The 22,206-nt window shown below is 37.4% G+C and overlaps 1 non-coding gene across 1 annotated transcript; it reads right to left on the bottom strand.

Moving 5' to 3' along the window:
- Positions 1 to 21,160: 21,160 nt before the first annotated feature.
- On the bottom strand, positions 21,161 to 21,268 carry LOC148579561 (small nucleolar RNA R71). The gene has a single exon (XR_015896728.1). It is a non-coding gene; the product is annotated as a small nucleolar RNA R71 (small nucleolar RNA).
- Positions 21,269 to 22,206: the final 938 nt, after the last annotated feature.

Genomic DNA, 22,206 nt, shown 5'->3' with positions numbered 1-22,206 from the left:
ACGGTTTTACATTTAATTAACACATGAGTATGTACCCAATTCCCAATATTTACAATAGAAATAAAAAACACACCTTTTTCTCAACTAATGTCCCAAGTTTCCCCACACTTTAATGATATACACTCACTAGCCTAAGCCAATCAAAGATCCAAATAAAGGACATTTATTGTTTTTCGCTTTAAGGCTTGTAATGTGCTAAATTAAAGAACAAAGTGGATTAATCGTAGGCTCAAAGTTGGCTAACAATGGAAGATAAAAGGTAAGGCTATTTGGGTAAGTGAGCTAAATGAAATGATGGCCTCAATCATATAAATGCATGTCTACACAAAATAATGGACATAAAGAATCAAACAAATCAAGGATTACAATCATAGAAAGAGAATAATGCACACAAGAAGGACAATAAGTAGTTATAAGATGTAACCACACCATTAGACTCAAAACTCACATGCTTGTGTTCTTAGCTCAAAACATGTTCCACAATATATATAGTTCAAGCAAGTTCGATGAAAAATTTTTACTCAAATCAATTGGGATGTCAATGTCCTCTAGATGAATTTCTCGAAAAATTTCATTATTTTGACTAAGCTTATTATGTATATAAATGCAAAAATAAGCAAGTACAACTAAAAATCCTAAAAATGAAATGCACAAGTGTTGGATTAGAAATTTGTCATCCAAAAACGCCGACTGGTCCGACGACCTCCCCACATTTAAAAGTTTGCACCGTCCTCGGTGCATTCAAAGATGAGCAAGGGGGTACGGCGACTTGCCGAGTTGCCACCTTCAGTTGGTAGGTCAACCGGTTGCTGCGTGTTCTTTCTTCCGCTTCCGTTTTAGCTTATAATGACTCATCCTGAAAATAGAAGACAGGATAGTAAGAAAAGTAAATACAAAAGTAAGGAAGCATAAATTGTTGGAATGAGGTAATAATCACTAGAATGGAGTGAGTGAATTTTGTGTGACATTAAGAAAGATTAGGTGTGTGAATTCTAAATTAGGCGCCCTTTAGACACACACACTATCATAGAGAGCTATGTTACAAAAGAAGCATGCACTTTACTCATTCTAGTGAGCTTGAAATATTTTAAGTAAACTTTTAAGTTGAGACAAGCAATAAAGAAGCACAAAAATATTCAAGCCAAACATATATGGATGCATATGATCAAGAAGCACAATGCATTAAGATAAATGCACATCATCCATCAAGAGATTGCCTAATCAAAGAATAGGATTCAAATCACATGGTGGCCAAGTCATGCAATTCAAAAGGATTAAGAAGCTTGAGGGCAATTCTCACGTACTTGGTGTTCACAAACATTAAACATGAGAAATTCAAAACCAAGTAATAACTTGTAACCTCAACAAGAAAATCCAACAACGAATAACAACAATGATGTTAAACTAACATCTCGTTAATAATCAGCAACAATAAACAGTAAACCAAATTAATGATCCAACACTTATAATGAAAAATAAAAATTAAACAAAAATGAAACTAATCTAAACAACTAATTATCTAAAAGGAATGGTTATAAATGGTGTTTGGAAGTGTTAGATGATGGAAAGAGAAGGGGAAGAAAAGAGAAGAAGAAAGAAGAAAGAAAGAAATGGAAAGAAGATGAGAAAAGAAGTGTGTGAAAGAAAGGCAATCCACGCGTGCGCGTGCAATGACGCGTGCACGTGGTGAGGTGAAATGGACGCGACGGGTACGCGTGTGTCACGCGTACGCGTGGATGGTGACGAACAGATTTTCTATCGGTAAAGAAATTCACAAATAAATTCTCGTTGTAAGTATAGTCTCTAAACCAACAAAGAATCCTTTCGTACAAAAACTTTGGTTGTCACAAGTAACAAAACCCAATAAAATTTATAACCGAAGTATTTAAGCCTCGGGTCGTCTCTCAAGGAATTGCAGGGAGGTGTATTTATTATTGGTTATGAGTTTTTTGGGGAATGTTGAGTTTGTGCAATGGGCAAATAAATAATTATAAATTAAAGCGATAAAAATTAACAAGAGATTTATATTATTCTAAATAAAAAGCCTTGAATGAAAGAATGATTAATTGGAAAAAAATAAATTATTAATTAGAAAAGCTCTTGGCAAGGTATGAGAACTGGAAATTCTATCCTAGTTATCCTTATCAGGTGAGAATTGTTTATTGCTCCCACTTAGTTAACCCTTACTAAATAAAGGAAAGTCAAGTGGACTAATTAATTTGATTCCTCAAGTCCTAGTCAACTCCTGTAAAAAGACTAGCTTTAGAGGGATCCAAATCAATCAGCAAATTCTAATTTTCAATCAACAGCTGAGTTTGATAACTCAAGTGTCACCAATTACTCAACCAAAGCCAAAAGGGAAAAATCTAAATTATTTATATCATAAATAGAAGAAAGCAATTATAAATCTGAAATACCTCGAATTGTATTGAATCAAATTAAACATAGGAATCCATAAACCAATTTGGGAAAATAAACAAACTAAAGTAATAAAATAAATAAAAGTAGAAGAAAATATAAATTAAAGGAACATTGAACCTGGAATCTAAGAAGAAGCAATCCTAAAATTAAGAGAAATCCTAAATCCTAAACCCTAAGAGAGAGGAGAGAGCCTCTCTCTCTAAAAACTATATCTAAAACCTAAAATTTTGAATTATGAAAGTTGTTTTTTTGAATGAATGGATTTTCTCACTTTATAACCTCTAATCTGTGTTTTTTGGGTCGAGAACTGGGCCGAAAACATCCCAGAAATCGCTGATTGCGAATTCTGTCACGCTGATTTTCATAGATGCGACGCGTTCGCGTGATGCACGCGTCCGCGTCGTCTATTCCCAGGGAAACTATAGCAAATTATATATCATTTCGAAGCCTCGGATGTTAGCTTTCCAACGCAAGTGGAATCGCCTCATTGGACCTCTGTAGCTAAAGTTATGACCATTTGAGTGCGAAGAGGTCAGGCTGGACAGCTTAGCAATTTCTTCAACTTCTTGTATTCCTTCCACTTTTGCATGCTTCCTTTCCCTCCTCTAAGCCATTCATGTCCTATAATCCCTGAAATCACTTAACACACATATCAAGGCATCGAATGGTAATAAGAGAGGATTAATTTTTGGTAATTTAAAGGCTTGGGAAGCAAGTTTCTAATTATAGAACGAAACTAGGAAGGAATTGTAAAACCATGCAAATCATATGAATAAGTGAGTAAAGAGTTGATAAAAACCACTCAAATTAGCACAAGATAAACCATAAAATAGTGGTTTATTAACCTCCCCACACTTAAACATTAGCATGTCCTCATGCTAAGCTCAAGAGAAGCTATAAGAGTGAAGATGAATGGTAGAATGTATGAAATGCAACCTATCTATATGAATACAACTAAATGCAAAATGCTCTTTCCTACTTGGTTTAAAAGTAAATAAATTCTCCAAGAACAAATATAAGATGGATTTCACTAATTCAAATCACACAATAAGAGACAAGTAAACTTGTAAGAAGATAGCTCATGAAAGCAAGGAACATAGAATCAAGCATTGAACCCTCACTGATAGTGTATATGCACTTTAATCTCTCAAGTGTTTAGGGTTAATCACTCTACTCTTCTCTAATCATGCTTTCTAGACTTTGTTCTTCATCTAACCAATCAACAATTATTTAATGCACTAATGCAAACATCATGAGGTCTTTTTAAGGTTGTAATGGGGCTAAGGTAAGGGTGAGGATATATGTATGGCTTTAGTGAGCTATAAATTGAATCCTTGAGTAGCCTAAGCTATCACCTAACATACACACATACTCTAAAATTATGCCTAACTATCCAAAATTTCCACTTTTGTATTTTTCACATACTCATGTATCAACTTTTCTTTAATTTTATCACATATGCATTGATCTTTTATTAAATTTAACATTGGGGTAATTTTGTCTCCTTATTTAATTACTTATTTATTTATTTATGCTGGAAATATATTTTTTTATTTTTTTATTTCTTTCTTTTTTTATTTTTTTTCTTTTTTTGTTTTTTTTTTGTTTTTTTTTTTGTTTTTTTTTGTTTTTTTATATAAAAGCAAACCATAACATATCAATGCACATGGATATTTGATTTTTCTGGTTTCACATGAGTAGGTACCCAAATTCCTAATATTTTATCATTTAAACACTGTACACTTTCATTAACCCAAGTACCCACAGTTTTTCCACACTTAGTTAACACACTATCTTAAGCTAACCAAAGATTCAATTGGGGTATTTAATTTGTTTTTCTGCTTAAGGCTAGTGATGTGGTAAAATATAGAACAAGGGGGATAAAAAGGCTCAAGGTGGCTAACAAGGGTGACATAAAAGGGTAGGCTGTTTGGGATAAGTGAGCAAAAATAAATAATGGCCTCAATCATATGCAAGCATGTAAATACACTAAATAGTGGACATATAGAATGGAACAAAGTAAAGATCACAATTATAGAGAAGAAAACATACAAGAATAAAATATTATGGTTAAATAATGTAACCATGTAATTAAGCTCAAATCTCACGGGTTGTGTGTTCTTTAGCTATAATTCATGTTCCAATTTACAATCTTCAAACAAGTTTTAACACAAAATTTTTTTTTTCAATTTAAATTAGTGAAATATTATAAAATAGAGTCTTGAAAAGAAATTTATTACTTTAACCAAGTAGTAACTAAATGCATAAAATCAAACAAACATGCAATTAAACATGCAAATGCAACAATAAACTAACAAATAAAGTAATATATTGGTGTTGAGAAGAAAATAACTAACTCATGGATATCGGTATCGACCTCCCCACACTTAAAGATTGCACCGTCCTCGGTGCATACTAAGATGTGCAAGTGGACGGGTTGCTATACTGATGCTTTTCTCCAAAGATTGTGCAGATGGAACTTGTTTATCGCCCTATGTAAAAGTTTTCCCTTTCCCTTTCTCGGTGGCCAGCCTGAAAGAAGAGGAAAAAGAAGAAAAAGTAAACTTGAAATAAAGATAAGAAAATAAATAAAGTCTGGGTGGGTTAATGCTAAATAATGAGGGTCTCAATTAAATGGTAGCTACAACATGCAAGTGAGAAAACAATAGAAGCACATGGCATACCAGTGGTGCAAAAGTTGCAACAATGGGGGAGAGAGTGTGGGTAATGCAAGATAGTGTAAGTTCATGTCAATGCAAGATAATATAAGTATCATAAAGGAGTAGCATTGAATTATGAAGAATAATACCCAGTCAGAGTAAAACAAGTCATGAAGCACCAGAATAATTCAAGAAAAGATGCAACAGTTGAAGAAGAAAATTTTAACACCAATGGAAAATAATAAATTTAGAAAAGAAAATAAAAATATGCACAAAATTAAAATGTAATGAATAAAAGTATGCAAATAAATTAAGTAAAATAGAATAAAAGTGAAGAAGGATGAGAAGTTAAAGGAATGAAGAAGAAGAAAGTAAGAAAGGAAAAAGAAAGAATGAGAAAAGAGAATTTAAAAACGGGGCGCGACGCGTACGCGTGCATCACGCGTACGCGTGAAAACCGAGTTGGCCATTCGACGCGTAAGCATCACCAATGCGTACGCGTGGGTGGTCTGAAAGCGAAATGACGCGCACACGTCAGGGACACGTACGCGTGGGTAATTTTGTGCCTTGGGCACAGTGCTCGCACCAAGCCAGCACAACTTTCGGCCTGACACCTCTTTACGCCGATTTGTAGGGTCACGCGTACGCGTGGGTGACGCGTACGCGTGGAAGGCTGATTTTGCAATTGACGTGGACGCATCAGGGACGCGCACGCGTGGGCACGTTTGTGCCTAAAGCACGCCTCCATCCACGCTCCCGCGCAACTTTTTGTTTCGTTCTCCCTTGTCTTGCATGCACATATGACGCGTACGCGTCAGCGACGCTTGCGCGTCGTGTGCTTTTATATATATATATATGCAGTATACAGAATGCAAAATGCAGATGCTGATACAGATATTATAAATGATCACTAAGAAAAATAGAATAAAATAAAATTAAGAATAAAATGAAATAAAATAAAACTAAGACTGAAAAAGAACGATTATACCATGGTGGGTTGTCTCCCACCTAGCACTTTTAGTTAAAGTCCTTAAGTTGGACATTCGGTGAGCTCCTTGTCATGGTGGCTTGTGCTTGAACTCATCCAGGAATCCCCACCAATGTTTGCAATTCCAATATCCTCCGGGATCCCACACTAGTTGCATAAATCCTTCAAGCAAGTTAAAGCAAGTGACAAGGCCCCAAGAGTGTTGATTGCCCAAATGAATTCTGGGGTCCCAAACCTTGCTTTTGCACCAGTCTTCTTGTTGATCATCATTTTTCCACTTGGGTGGTGAACAGTCGGAATTCTTACGGAGACATCCAAACAATTTCCTAGACCCATTATTTTAGTATTCTTCCAACCATGATAATCCAGCCGTGAGCTTCCTACCACAATGAACCTAGGATTGTGTTGCCAACCACTGACCATCTCCCTCTTACTCTTATAGCCACAAAGAGCTCTAAGCTGCCCGTCCGTCTCAAGAAAAGCATATTCAAGTGGGCTAATTAAGCTTAGAGATGAAAGATTTACCCACTTAAATGTTGTGAAGGATGATGGTGACTTAGGCAGAGAGGTCTCCAACAACTTTGGCAAGGTGATTTTAAGCTCCACTCCCTTGTGCTCTTCTTTGACAACTTCCACCTCTTTGCAAGCTTCTTCAATTCCAACCTCTTCCTCTTGGTAGCTTTCTTCCAAATCAAACTCTTCTTTATGGCTTACCAAGGGCATGGGAGGTTGTGCTTCCTCTTCTTTAATCTCTATCTCTTGATCAACCTCTGCAAAGTCTTCAACCATGATATGCCTTGGAGGTTGTACATCTTCCTCAACATCAACATCAAACATCTTGGAAGGAGGCTCTATGACTGGACTTTCCCATGGAGGTTCAGCATCTCCTAAGTCTGCAACCTCTTCTTCCTCTTCAATAATTGCTGCTTTGTCCAGTTGTTTTAGTATCAAATTGTACTCCTTCTTGATGATTTTCTTTCCATGATAACTCCCTTCAACTACTCCATCGTCTGCAAGGGTCTCTCCTATCTCCACATTTTGGGCCTCTTCTTGCTCTAAGACAAAATCAGACTCCTCCTTAATGTCTTCCTTCACTAATTCTTCCACCGCTTCTTCGACTTCAAGGGTCTCTACTACCTCCACCTGTAGGGCCTCCTTTAGCTTCTTATGATGTATGAATTCGCGAAGACGATCCCTTTTCTCTTGTTCCTTATCAATAGCATAGCTGGGATCATCTTGCTCTTGGATTGATGGATGTGGGTGCTCTTCCATGGATGGTGGTGATGGGATGGAAAGATTATTATGTGGTTAAAAAGGAAGCACACTAAAGCTTGAGGGTTGAATATTGGAGGTAGAAGGTTGGTCCATGCGGGATATAAGTGCTTGAAGAGTAGAGGTGAGACTAGTGATAGAGGCAAGTGTGGTATGAAGCTCTGTTTGCCCTTGGTGAATAACACCAATGGTGTTGTCATCCAGTGGAGGTTGGGGTGGATATGGGTTAGGGTCATATGGAGGTGAATGGTGTAAAGGGGCTTGTGAGTATAGTGGTTCAAAGGTGTGTTGGGGAGGTGGTTCATAAGCATATGATGGGGCTTGTTGGTAACTACAAGGGGGTCCACCATATCTATCATCTTGGTATGCACCTCGGAATGGCTCTTGACCATAGTAATTTGGTGGAGGTGGTTTGTCACGAAGGGGTCCACCATAACTATTGTCTTGGCATGCATTGTAAGATGGTCGTTGTCGATGGTATCTTGGAAGGTGTTGTTGCCGAAAGGGTTGATCAGATCCTCGTGGCTCCTTCCATCTGTGATTGTTTCGACCTTGATGCATGTTCCTGTTATAGCTTCCATTCCTTTCAACAACATTAGAACCAAACTCAAAGCGACGGGGGTGAGAACTCATAGTAGCTAATAAAAAATTAAAAACAAAAATAAAAGCAAATAAACAAGCAAAATAAAATATTTACAATAACCAATAATAAAGTACACATTTGCAATTTCCCGGCAACGGCGCCATTCTGACGAACAGATTTTCTATCGGTAAAGAAATTCACAAATAAATTCTCGTTGTAAGTATAGTCTCTAAACCAACAAAGAATCCTTTCGTACAAAAATTTTGGTTGTCACAAGTAACAAAACCCAATAAAATTTAGAACCGAAGTATTTAAACCTCGGGTCGTCTCTCAAGGAATTAAAGGGAGGTGTATTTATTATTGGTTATGAGTTTTTTGGGGAATGTTGAGTTTGGGCAATGGGCAAATAAATAATTATAAATTAAAGCGATAAAAATTAACAAGAGATTTATATTATTCTAAATAAAAAGCCTTGAATGAAAGAATGATTAATTGGAAGAAAATAAATTATTAATTAGAAAAGCTCTTGGCAAGGTATGAGAACTGGAAATTCTATCCTAGTTATCCTTATCAGGTGAGAATTGTTTATTGCTCCCACTTAGTTAACCCTTACTAAATAAAAGAAAGTCAAGTGGACTAATTCATTTGATTCCTCAAGTCCTAGTCAACTCCTGTGGAAAGACTAGCTTTAGAGGAATCCAAATCAATCAGCAAATTCCAATTTTCAATCAACAGCTGAGTTTGATAACTCAAGTGTCACCAATTACTCAACTAAAGCCAAAAGGGAAAAATCCAAATTATTTATATCATAAATAGAAGAAAGTAATTATAAATCTGAAATACCTCGAATTGTATTGAATCAAATTAAACATAGGAATCCATAAACCAATTTGGAAAAATAAACAAACTAAAGTAATAAAATAAATAAAATTAGAAGAAAATATAAATTAAAGGTACATTTAACCTGGAATCTGAGAAGAAGCAATCCTAAAATTAAGAGAAATCCTAAATCCTAAGAGAGAGGAGAGAGCATCTCTCTCTAGAAACTACATCTAAAACCTAAAATTGTGAATTATGAAAGTTGTTTTTTTTTTTGAATAAATGGATTTCCCCACTTTATAGCCTATAATCTGTGTTTTCTGGGCTGAGAACTGGGCCAGAAATATCCCAGAAATCGCTGATTGCACACGTCATCTATCCTCAGGGAAACTATAGCAAATTATATATCATTTCGAATCCCCGGATGTTAGCTTTTCAACGCAAGTGGAATCACCTCATTTGGACCTCTGTAGCTCAAGTTATGACTGTTTGAGTGCGAAGAGGTCAGGATGGACAGCTTAGCAATTTCTTCAACTTCTTCTATTCCTTCCACTTTTGCATGCTTCCTTTCCATCCTCTAAGCCATTCCTGCCCTATAATCCCTGAAATCACTTAACACACATATCAAGGCATCGAATGGTAATAAGAGAGGATTAATTTTTGGTAATTTAAAGGCTTGGGAAGTAAGTTTCCAATTATAGAACGAAACTAGGAAGGAATTATAAAACCATACAAATCATATGAATAAGTGAATAAAGAGTTGATAAAAACTACTCAAATTAGCACAAGATAGACCATAAAATAGTGATTTATCAGATGGCTTATTCAGAAAGCGATGTGTACGCGTGTGTTGGTTTGCGCGAAAAGCACAAAACGCGCACAATGCAGGCGCAACTCTCTGGAATTTGGCTGGGAGGTGGAATTTTTAAATCCACGCGTACGCGTAAATGACGCGTGTGCGTGGATGATCGAAAAAACTTGGGTCACGCGTCCGCGTGAGGCACGCGTACGCGTGGATTGGTGCTCTATTTTTCAAAATTTTTCTATATTCTTGCACCAAACCAAGCATTTCAAACCTCCAAACAGCTACCAAAACACCAAAAAACCTTGTTTAACATATTAGACTACCAACAAAAATCAACAAATCAATCAAAATATGAAATTAAACTAATTTTACTAATATTTTACCATGTTCGGGTATCTCCCACCTAACACTTTTTTTTATTGTCCTTAAGTTGGATTTATGGGGAGCTCCTCATCAAGGTGGCTTGTGTTTGAATCCATCCTTGAATATCCACCAATGCTTGAGTCTCCAATAAGCTCTATTCTTCAAAATCAATGTTACCAAGCTTTGATGGAGTTCTTTATAAACCATGAGCTCCCAAAATTGATTCTCCTTGTGCGATCCAAGATCCCACACTTTATTTTGACACCCGTCTTTGAATTGATCATCATTAGTCCATCCGGGTGGTAAGCAAGATGAATTCTCACTAAAGCGACCAAACATCATCCTAGACCCAAGCGATCTAGTTCTACACTAACCCTTGCAATTAAGCCTTGAGCATGCAACCATCATGAACTTTGATTTATAATGCCAACAACTAACCATCTCCCTTTTGCTCTTAAAGCCACAAAGGACTCTAAGTTACCCATCTGTCTCAAGCAAACCATATTCAAGTTGACTAATTAGGCTTAGAGATGAAATATTTACCCACTTGAATGAAAGAATGGATGGTGATGGCTTGGGGAGAGGTATATCTAGTGACCTTACAAGCTCCACTCCCTTATGTTCTTCTTTGATTACCCCCACCTCCTTACAAACTTCTTCAACTTCAATCCTTTGTTCATCAGTTTCTTCTAACTCTTCTCCATCACTCAAATTATAGATGGGAGGATGAGAGAAATCTACCTCCACTTTGCTTTCTATTTCATAGGGAGAAGGTTCTTCAAGTTCAAAGGATTCACTACCAAGAAGTTTCGATGCATGATCTTCATCACCAAGAAAACTCAATTCTTGCTTCATTCCTTCCAAGTCTTCATTCAAAAATTGTTTTGGAGGTTGTGCACTCTCCTCCTCAACATCAACTTCAATCCTCTTGGAGGGTTTTTCTCTAACTCTAGATTCCCATGGAGGTTCCACATCTCCTAAGTCTTCAACCACTTCTTCCTCTTCTTCAACAACCATAGGTTCCTCTAATTGTTCCAATACAAAGTAACATTCCTTATTTTCCACCAGAGTTTCCAATCTCTCCTTCATACTATGCTCTTCAAATGATTCTCCACATGTGGCCATGGGAGTGTTTTGAATGTTCAAGCATTGGGAGGCTAACCGGTTTACCACCTCTATCAAGGCGGCCGTGGATTCTAGTACCTCCATTTGCATTTCTCTTTGTCCTTGAAGTAGCAAAGTGAGAGAATCATCCATTGAGGCTTGGGGTGGATAGGAGGGTTCATTATTTTGGAGAAATGGCTCATAATAGGAAGGTGGTTCTTCTTGGTGAAAATGTAGAGGTGGTGTATATGAAATTTGTGGTTCTTGGGAGTATTGATGTCGGAATTGTGGTAGCTCTATGGATTTCCTAACATAGTGGTCACAAGGATGAGGTAAGGGTGTTTGGTTATATGATGGATAAGGGTCATAGGAAGGTATTTGGTAAAAAGGGGCTTGTGAGTATGGTTAAGGGCTATGTTGAGGAGGAGGCTCATAGGTATGTGGTGGTTGTTGACAAGTACAATAAGGACTACCACATCCACTAGATTGATATGCATAAGGAGTGGAATTATACCTATACAAAACCGGAGGAGGTTGTTGCCAAGAAGGTTGTCCATAAGCTTGAGGCTCCTCTCACCTTTGATTGTTCTATCCTTGATGCACATTCTCATTGAAATTCCCACTTCCTACAACATAGTTGCAACCAAGCTCATAGCCAAAAGGATGAGAATTCATGGTAGCAAGAGAAAATAAAAACAAAATCAAATAAGAAACAAAGAAAACTAAATCCTAAAACTAACAAAAACTAACAAAGAGACAAAAGGCAAACGTATTCACAATATTCATATATATATACAATAACAAATAGCAAGCGCACATTTGCAATTTTCTGGCAATGGCGCCATTTTGATGAGTGAATTTTTGACGGTTTAGAATTTCACAAATGAAATCTCGTTGCAAGTATAGTTTCTAAACCAACAAATAATCCTTTCATGCAAAAAATTGTTTTTCACAAGTAACAAACCCCAATAAAAATAACTGAAGTATTCAAACCTCGGGTCTCTCTCAAAGGAATTGCAGGGAAGTGTTCTTGCTATTGGTTATGGGTTGTATATCTTTGGGGTTTTGGATAAGAAACATGAAAGATAAATTGCAAAAGAAGTAAACTAATAACTAAGAAAGCTCTTGGCAAGGAATGAGAATTAGAAATCCTATCCTCATTATCATCATAAATTGTGACTAGAATTATCCATTGCTCCACTTAGTTAACCTCTAACTATGAAGGAAAGTCAAGTGGGGATAATCAACTTGAGTTCACAAGTCCTAGTTAACTCCTAAGGAAAGACTAGCTTTAGTAAAATTCAAATCAATTAGCAATTTCCAATTATCAATCAACAAAAGAGTTTGATAACTCAAGAGTCTCCAATTACTCAACCAAAGCCAAGAGGAGAAAAATCTACTCTAACATCCTTCCAAGCATTTAATCAAACACTTGGAAGGCACAAAAGGAAAGTAAGATAGAATTGGAAGAAATGTAAATCTATAACTACCAATTGCAAGGAATTAACAACAATAAAGCAAATCAACAATAGAAGAAAGCAAACCTAAATTGCATTGAAGAGAAGAAGAGTGAATCAACAACAAAGTAAACAATTACAAGAATTAAACCACTAAACTAGGAAAAGAAAGGTAGAAGAACAAGAAATTGTAAAGGAAAAGTAAATCAAAGCATGAATTAAACCTAGATCTAAGAAATCCTAATCTAGATCTAACCTAATTCTAGAGAGAAGAGAGAGCTTCCCTCTCTAGAAACTAACTAAAACATGATGAAACTAAACTATGTGTTCCCCCCTAACTCCTCTTGATCTCAGCATATAATAGGCTCAGAAAATGAGTTAGATTTGGGCCTGGGAAGCCCAAAAATTGCCCTCAGTGTTTTCACTTTAATGAAGTCACATGTGAGCATCGACGCGTACGCATGGATCACGCGTACGCGTTGCTTGGAAATTTGCATTCCACGCGTACGCGTCACCATGCGACTTCATGTTCCACGCGTGTGCGTCTTCTACACGTGCGCGTCGATGAATATTCACCCAATCCTTGATTTTCCATGAGTTCTCCACTTTGCATGCTTTTCTCTTCATTCCTTTGATCCATTCCTAGCCTTTTGAACCTGAAATCACTAACACACACATCAAGGCATCTAGTGGAATCAAAGGTGAATTAAAATTAACCAATTAAGGGCCTAAAAAGAATGTTTTCACTCTTAAGCACAAATTAAGGAGAATATACAAAATCATGCTATTTTAGTGAATAAGTGTGAGATAATGGTGATAAAACCCCCTAAATTTAGCATAGAATGCACTACGAAATAGTGGTGCATCACCAGCTTGACTATATATCTCTCAGACGGCTAATCCACGACTTCGTTGGGGACTTCTCGAGATATCAGCTCAGCCGATGTACGGGGAGATTAGGGTCTCTGTGGTAGAGGCTAGAATCAAAAGCGTAGTGTCCTCTGATCCGGAAGATTCGATGTCTGTGGCGTTTTGAGTAGGATCTTCAAGGAGAATGAACTGTAGGAGCTTCACCCTCAATCAGAATGGATCCGCACTAACCCTAGGGTTCAGATCTGGAGGAGTATTGACGGCTGCTCAAACCAGCGTCAATCACATACAGCCTGCCATTGAAGACATCATTCACAAGCAAAGAAAACAGTAATATCATAGTTAATTCAGACAGACAAAGCAACTCCAATCCTTAACCCTATTCCTATTATTGATGCCATTTAATTCATAAAGTATTAGCACCCTATTATATTAGACCTTTTTCACTCTAGCAATCCAACAACTTCTGATTCACCTGACTAAGACCTGCAAGATAACCATAGCTTGCTTCAAACCACAATCCTCGTGGGATTGACCTTGACTCGCTCAGGTATTACTTGGACGACCCAGTGCACTTGCTGGTACAGCTGTACGAAAGTGTGGGGATTTGTGCACCAAGTTTTTGGTGCCGTTGTCGGGGATTGTTCGAGTTTTGACAAACTGACGGATTGTCTTGCGTCCTAGATCAGGTAATTTTTTTTATTTTGTTGAGTCTTTTATTTTTATTTTCTTCTTCTCTATTTTTTAAAAAGTTTAAAAACTTTTTCAAAAATATTTTTTTTTCTTTGTTTGATCTTTGTTTTTAGTTTGAGTCTTACCTGTTCCTGTTTTTCAATTTCAAAACAAAAATTTTAAAATTTTTTCCAAAAAAAAATATCCTTTTTCAAAAAGTTTATTTTCAAGAATCCTTAGCTTTCTGTTTGAGTCTTTTTATTTTTGTTCGTGGTTAAAATTTTCGAAAATCTTGAGTCTTTTTCTAAAATTTTTCAAAGTTAGTGTCTTTTTGTTTAAGTCTTGTTTTAATCTTTAAAGTTTGGTGTCTTCTTGTTATTTTTCTTTTAATTTTTGAAAATTTGTGTTTAGTTTTCTAAAAATTTTAAGTTTGGTGTCTTTTATATGTTCTTGTGTTCTTTGAGTTTCTTGAGTCTTGTTCTTAGTGTTCTTGTTAATTTTCAAAGTGTTCTTGAGTTTTCTTTGTGTTTGATCTTAAAATTTTTAAGTTTGGTGTCCCTTGGTGTTTGTCTTCAAATTTTCGAAAACTTAGGGCATTAGATCCAAAAATTTTAAGTCTTGTGTCTTTTATTTATTTTTCTCTTTCATCATTAAATTAAAAAAACTCAAAAAAATATCTTTTCTTATCTTTTAATTGATTTTTCGAAAATTTTAAAATAAAAATTCAGATTTTAATTTAAAAAATCTTATCTTATCATATCTTAGTCTGCAAGTTTTCAAAAATCAAATCTTTTCAAAAATAAAAATCATATCTTTTTCAAAATTTTATCTTATCTTTCTCAATTTTCAAATTTAAGAATTCAATTTTCAAATTTCAAAATCAAAACTTTTCAAAATTCAAATCTTTATCTTATTTTGTTGACTTTTTCAAAATTTTAAAATTTAATTTTCAAACTTCAATTTTTAAATTCAAATATTTTCTTATCTTATTTCTTATCTTATTGTAAATTCAAATCTTCTCTTAATTAATTATTTATCTTCTCTCTCCTCTTTTTCAAAACTTCCTAACTAACTCTTCTCTCTCTTAATTTTCGAAAATTTCCTCTTCTTCTCTCTCTTCTATTTTCGAAAATTCACTATCTAATTTTCAATTTTTTTAAATTATTAACTTACTTTTAAAAATTAATTAATAAATAAAATAAAAACAAAAATATTTTAATTCTTGTCTATGTTTTCTACTTCTATTTCTTCTTCTACTTCTTCTCTCTCCTCTTCTACCTTTCTTCACCATGAACCCAAATAGAAATGAAGAGTCCAGAAAAAACTCTGGGATCTTATACAAATCCCACTGCTGACTTCTATGAAAGAAGTATTAGCATACCTCACATCAGAGCAAGTAGCTTTGAATTAAACCTTTATCTCATTACAATAGTGCAGTAAAACTGCCAGTTTTCTGGACTTCCACAGGAAAAACCTACAGAATTCTTAGCAGATTTCTTAAAGATTGCTGACACTGTACACCATGAGGGAGTAGACCAAGATGTCTACAGACTATTACTCTTTCTTTTTGCTATAAAAGATCAAGCAAAGAGGTGGTTGGATAACCAGCCTAGATCTAACTTGAAAACTTGGACACAGTTAGTAGACAAGTTTTTAAATCAATATTTTTCTCCAAGAAAGATGACCCAGTTGAGGCTGGACATTCAGGACTTCAAACAAGGAGATAATGAATCTCTTTATGATGCTTGGGGAAGGTATAGGAGGATGCTAAAGAAAAGTCCCACCGAAATATTTTCAGAATGGGTACAATTAGACATCTTCTATTATGGACTTTCAGACATGGCTAGAATGTCTTTGGACCACTCTACATGTGGCTCCATACACATGAGAAAGACCATTGAAGAAGCTCAAGAGCTTATTGAGACAGTTGCCACTAATCAACATCTGTACTCATCTGCTGAGCCTTCTATGAAAGGAAAGGTTAAGGCAATATCTATTGAACCTAACCCTCCAGAGCAAGATAGCCTATTGACTTAGAAACTACACACCCTTGCCCAGCAAATACTGGAATTACAAGAGGCTTTGCGAGAAAATTAGGCTTCCAACAGAAATGTAGAAGCCCAGTTGAGTCAAACAAGGCAGCAGTTATCTAAGCAGATAATAGATGAATGCCAGGCTATTCAACTAAGGAGTGGAAAAATCTTGAATACCCAATCTCAGGCCAACAAAAGGCTAGAAAAAGAACAACTGACAGAGGATAACCAAGTCTTTGCACAAGATAACTCTTGGCGTTGAACGCCAGGAAAGGGCAGAGATTGGGCATTCAAACGCCCAAGGAGGTAGCACCCTTAGCGTTGAATGCCCACAAGGGAGTGATTCCCCTGGCGTTAAATGCCAGGAAGGGGACAGCAGCATGGGCGTTGAACGTCCATGCAAGGGAGGCCAATCCATTACTGATAACAACCCTCCTAAGCAAGCTAGTAACCCCCCTTCCAACACACATGGCACTCGGCCTTCATCAACCAAGATTGATGAATATAAGGCCAAGATGTCTTTTCCTCAGAAACACTATCAAGAGGAAAAGAATAAACAGTTTGCTCGCTTTGTAGACTATCTCAGAACATTAGAGATCAAGATCCCTTTTTGCAGAGGCTCTTGAACAGATACATTCTTATACTAAGTTCATGAAGGACATTCTGAGTCATAAGAAGGATTGGAAAGAGACAGAAACAGTTCTCCTCCCTGAAGAGTGCAATGCAATCATTCAGAACGGCTTACCAAAGAAGCTTAAGGATCCTAGAAACTTCATGATACCATGCACTCTAGGTGATGCTTGTACAAGGACAGTTCTATGTGACCTGGGAGCAAGCATCAACCTAATACCTGCTTCATTAATAAAGAAGCTATGCTTGACTAATGAAGTCAAATCGACCCGCATATGTCTTCAACTTGCTAATGGCTCTATTAAACTGCCATCAGGCGTGATTGAAGATATGATTATTAAGGTTGGACCCTTTACTTTTCCCACTGACTTTGTGGTGCTAGACATGGAAGGGCACAAGACTGCATCCCTTATCCTAGAGAGACCCTTCCTAGTAACAGGACGGGCCCTCATTGATGTTGAAAAAGGGGAAGTAACCCTAAGAGTCAATGAGGAAAAATTCGTACTAAATGCTGTCAAAGCTATGCAGCATCCAGACATCCCTGAGGAATGCATGAGCATTGACCTCATTGATTCCCTAGTGGAAGAAGTACATATGGCCGAAAATCTCAAGGAAGGGCTGGATGACATCCTTATTGATGCCCAGCCTGATTTGGAGGAACCTCTGGAAACCCCTGAGGAAAAGGAGAAACCTCCAAAGCTTGAGCTCAAGCCACTTTCATCTTCCCTGAAATATGCATTTCTGGGAGATGGAGATACTTATCCTATAATCATAAGCTCTGCTTTAGAGCCACAGGAAGAAAAGCACTAATTCAAGTGCTCAAAACACACAAGTCAGCCCTTGGGTGGACTACAAGTGACCTTAAGGGCATTAGCCCAGCCCGATGCATGCATAAAATCCTGTTGAAGGATAATGCCAAACTAGTGGTGCAACCACAAAGGCGATTGAATCTAGCTATGAAGGAAGTAGTGCAAAAGGAAGTCACTAAGATCTGGGAGGCTGGGATTATTTATCCCATTTCTGACAGCCCCTGGGTGAGCCCTGTCCAAGTTGTTCCCAAGAAGGGAGGCATGACAGTGGCTCATAATGAAAAGAATGAACTGATCCCAAAATGGACAGTTACAGGGTGGCGAATGTGCATTGATTATAGAAAGCTCAATGACGCCACCAGAAAGGATAATTTTTCTTTACCATTCATCGACAAATTACTACTAGAAAGACTAGTAGGTCATGCTTTTTATTGTTTCCTGGATGGATATTTTGGGTACAATCAAATAGCAGTGGATCCACAGGATCAAGAAAAGACAGCATTCACATGCCCATCTGGCGTGTTTGCCTACAGGCGAATGCCATTTGGCCTGTGTAATGCACCTGCCACTTTTCAGAGATGTATATTATCCATCTTCTCTGATATGGTAGAGAAGTTCCTTGAAATATTCATGGATGAATTCTCTATTTTTGGAGACTCATTTGACTCCTACCTTGATCCTCTAGCCCTAGTTCTAAAAAGATGCCAAGAAACAAACCTAGTTCTAAACTGGGAGAAATGCCACTTCATGGTGACTGAAGGCATTGTACTTGGGCATCGAATTTAAAACAAGGGAATAGAAGTAGATCAAGCTAAGGTGGAAGTAATTAAAAAATTACCACCACCCACTAATGTCAAGGCAATCAGAAGTTTCCTAGGACATGCAGGATTTTACAGGAGGTTCATAAAAGATTTTTCTAAAATCGCAAAACCCCTGTGTAATCTCTTGGCCACTGATGTTCCATTCGTCTTTGACCAAGAATGCCTGCATGCCTTTGAAACTCTGAAAGCCAAGCTTGTCACTGCTCGTATCATCTCTGTACCCAATTGGGACTTACCATTTGAACTGATGTGTGATGCCAGTGACCATGCCATTGGCGCAGTCCTGGGGCAGAGACATGACAAGCTTCTGCTTGTCATCTATTATGCTAGTCGTGTATTAAATGATGCACAAAAAAACTACACTACTACAGAAAAAGAACTACTTGCAGTGGCTTATGCCATTGATAAGTTCAGATCCTACCTAGTAGGATCTAAGGTCATTATTTATACTGACCATGCTGCTCTAAAGTATCTCCTCACTAAGCAGGATTCTAAACCTAGACATATAAGATAGGTATTACTCCTGCAAGAGTTTGATATAGAAATTAGAGACAGGAAAGAGACAGAAAATCAAATGGCTGACCACTTGTCCAGGATTGAGCCAGTAGCAGGGACTTCTTCACCCTCTACTGACATATCCGAATCCTTTCCAAATGAGCAACTTTATGCCATCCGGAAAATACCTTGGTTTGCAGACTGATAAACCACTATTTTATGGTTTATAATGTGCTTAATTGTGTGGTTTTATCATGATCTTTACCCACTTATTCATATGATTAGCATGAATTTATACTTCCTTCCTAAAATTATTACATGATTGAAAACTTGCTTCCTAGAGACTTTTAATTATGTATTTTAATTCTCCTTTATTCCATTCGATGCCGTGATCTGTGTGTTAAGTGTTTCAGGCTTTATAGGACATGAATGAGTTAGAGATTGGAAAGGGAGCTTGCAAAATTGGAAGGAACACAAGAAATTAAGGAGATGACCAGCGAAAAGTGACGCGGCCGCATGGCTCACGCGACCGTGCGAAAGAGAGGAATTCGCAGTGACGCGGCCGCATGGCTCACGCGACCGCGCGGATTGGAATAGCACAAGTGACGCGGAGACGTGGACGACGCGCCCGCGTGGCAAAGCAAAACGCCGAATGACGCATCCGCATGAATGACGCGATCGCGTGACGTGCGTAATCTGCATAATCTGCAGAATTCGCTGGGGGCGATTTTGGGCCCTGTTTTGACCCAATTTTCGGCCCAGAAAAGCAGACTAGAGCCAGAGAACATGCAGAAACCAGAACAACATTCATTCTACACAGTTTTAGTTTTAAGATCTAGTTTTACTCCTCTAGATTTTCTCTCTACACATTCATAGTTCTTAGGATTTTTATTTCTATTTCTCTTTGCATTGGGATATTGAGAAGAGTTATTACCTCATCAAGACTTCGTCATTCTAGTTCGTTTTCTTTACTTGGCTTTACTCTTCCATGTCCTTTAATTTACTCAATTTTACTATTGAATTATTTTAGAATTTATTAATACAAGAATTACTTTTATTTTTAATTGATTCGTTTGAGTTTTATTTATCATGTCTTTCTTTAATTCCCTTTCCTATGTTATGAGTTCTACATTCACAATGAGCGAGTAGTTCCCTAACTTGATGGGGAGTTGATTGAAAGGAACCCTTCACTTGGGATGCTTAAAAGAAAAATTGTAATTGGGTTTATTGTTGGAATGCTTTCTAGTCACTGACACTAATCCTTTTCAATTGAGGGATTGGAACTTATGAATAGAAATAACATTCCAACTTGTTTGACTTTCCCTTACCTAGTAAGGAATAACTAAATAGAACAACCTTCAATTATCAATTAATCTTGAGAGTACTTCAACAAGAATAGGGCTTCCAACTAATCTACTCCCAGTCAAGGCTTTTATTTAACTTACTTAATTTCTCCAATTTAATTTCCTGTTTATTCAACTCAAACCCTTTTTGAAAACATCTAATTAATAAAATAGCACACATTTCTACAACTCGTTGGGAGACGACCTGGGATTCATACTCCCAGTATTTTAATTTTGATTTTTGTGACAACCCTTCTAAATTGATAATCGGATTTCTGGTTGGTTAAGAACTATACTTGCAACGCATATCTCATAACAATTCTTAATTTGCCAATTTCCGCCACGTCAATTTTTGGCGCCATTGCCGGGGAGTTGTAATAGAGTGCTAAAGTTATTAATTGGAATTTATTTATTTGCATTTTATTTTATCTTGCTACTATGAGCTGTTTGTTTCTTTCGCTAGATGACGCGTTCACTTCCTGATCCAAGCTTGTCAGTATTCGATCCTGAGATTGAAAGAACTATTTCACGAATAAGGCAAGCTCGGCGTCGGTTAGTCCTCTCTGAGGGCAGATCTGAAACGTCATTTAAGGAAGAAACCAGCCCCCGTTCTACTGATTCAGTTGATTTACGTACAGGTAACATGGCAGAACCTACGAGAATTACTATCCAGGAGGTTGGAGCCCCTGATTTTACAATGCAACCATTTCAAGCGCATCACCTAGTGGTGGCTACAGACTTTGAAATAAAGACTGCACTGCTAAATTTGATGCCCAAGTTTCATGGCTTACCTGCTCAAGAGCCTATCAAGCACCTGAGAGATTTTCAAGCAGCCTGTTCTACTGTCAGGCGTGATGGTACAGATGAAACTTCAATTTTATTGAAAGCTTTCCCGTTTTCTCTTGAGGGAAAGGCAAGAGAGTGGTACTACACTCAACCCGCAGCAACTGTATCCAACTGGGATATACTTAGAAGATAATTTTTGGAAAAGTTCTTTCCAGCTGAAGTTACTGATAAACTGAGGAAAGACATTTCCATGATTGTTCAGGACGAATCTGAGACTCTCTATGAATACTGGGAGCGCTTCAATAATCTTCTGGAAGCATGCCCCCACCATATGATTGACAAGATAGTGTTACTCGGTTACGTCACACAGGGCATGAGGCCCCAAGATAAGACCACATTGAAAAGTGCTAGCAATGGGTCTATGAAAAAGTACAAGACCACTGATGAGGCATGGCAATTGATCAGCGACTTAGCTGAATCTACTCGAAATCACAGGCAGAAACAAGGCCGTTCAAAAGCCGTCGCAGAAGTATCCTCTAGTAGAGAGACTGTTGCTCTAACTCAGAGTATCTGTGAAATGACCAACTTGCTAAAGCAGATGCAATTGAATCAACAACAAGTTCAGCAAGCTCAACCTTCTCCACCACAGCAAAGCCAACAGTTAGTCCCATAGAGAGTTTGCGGAGTCTGTGCTGATTATAGCCATTATACTGATGAATGTCCGTAGCTCCAGCAGGAAGACAACACCGTGGCAGCCACTCATAACTTCTATAACCGCCCCAACCAAGGGTACAATCAAAGTGGCAATTACAGCCATGGATGGCAGGACAATTCTAACCAGAATTAGAGGGACAACAACAACAGAGGAGGTAGAGACAATCAGGGAAATCAGAGGTGGAATAACAACAACAACAGGCAGCAGAACCAGAACTAGCCTTACAGAGCACCTCACCTGAGGCAATCCCAAGGACCACAGAATACCCAACAGCAGACCTCTCAAATTACTTATCCTTCTTCATCTGCTAATGATGACTTACTACAATCTATTGATTGGAGACAACAGACCATGGAAAATAACCTTTATGCTACACTAAATGGTCTGAACTCTACCCTACAAGCTCTTGTCTCATAGATTGGATTAATGAATAACTCCAATAACCAGCCTTTGAGCTCCAGTGGAATTCCCTCTCAACCATTATCCAATCCAAAGGGTAGCATTAATGCCATCACCCTAAGGTCCGGAACCACACTGCAAGAGAGGAATCAGGAGGAGCC

This window comes from Arachis ipaensis, chromosome B10 (assembly GCF_059453495.1).
Source record: "Arachis ipaensis isolate K30076 ecotype BB chromosome B10, ASM5945349v1, whole genome shotgun sequence".
NCBI classification, from domain to species: domain Eukaryota; kingdom Viridiplantae; phylum Streptophyta; class Magnoliopsida; order Fabales; family Fabaceae; genus Arachis; species Arachis ipaensis.
The sequence above is the reverse complement of the archived record's forward strand: the minus strand, read 5'-3'. Positions and strand labels throughout refer to the sequence as shown.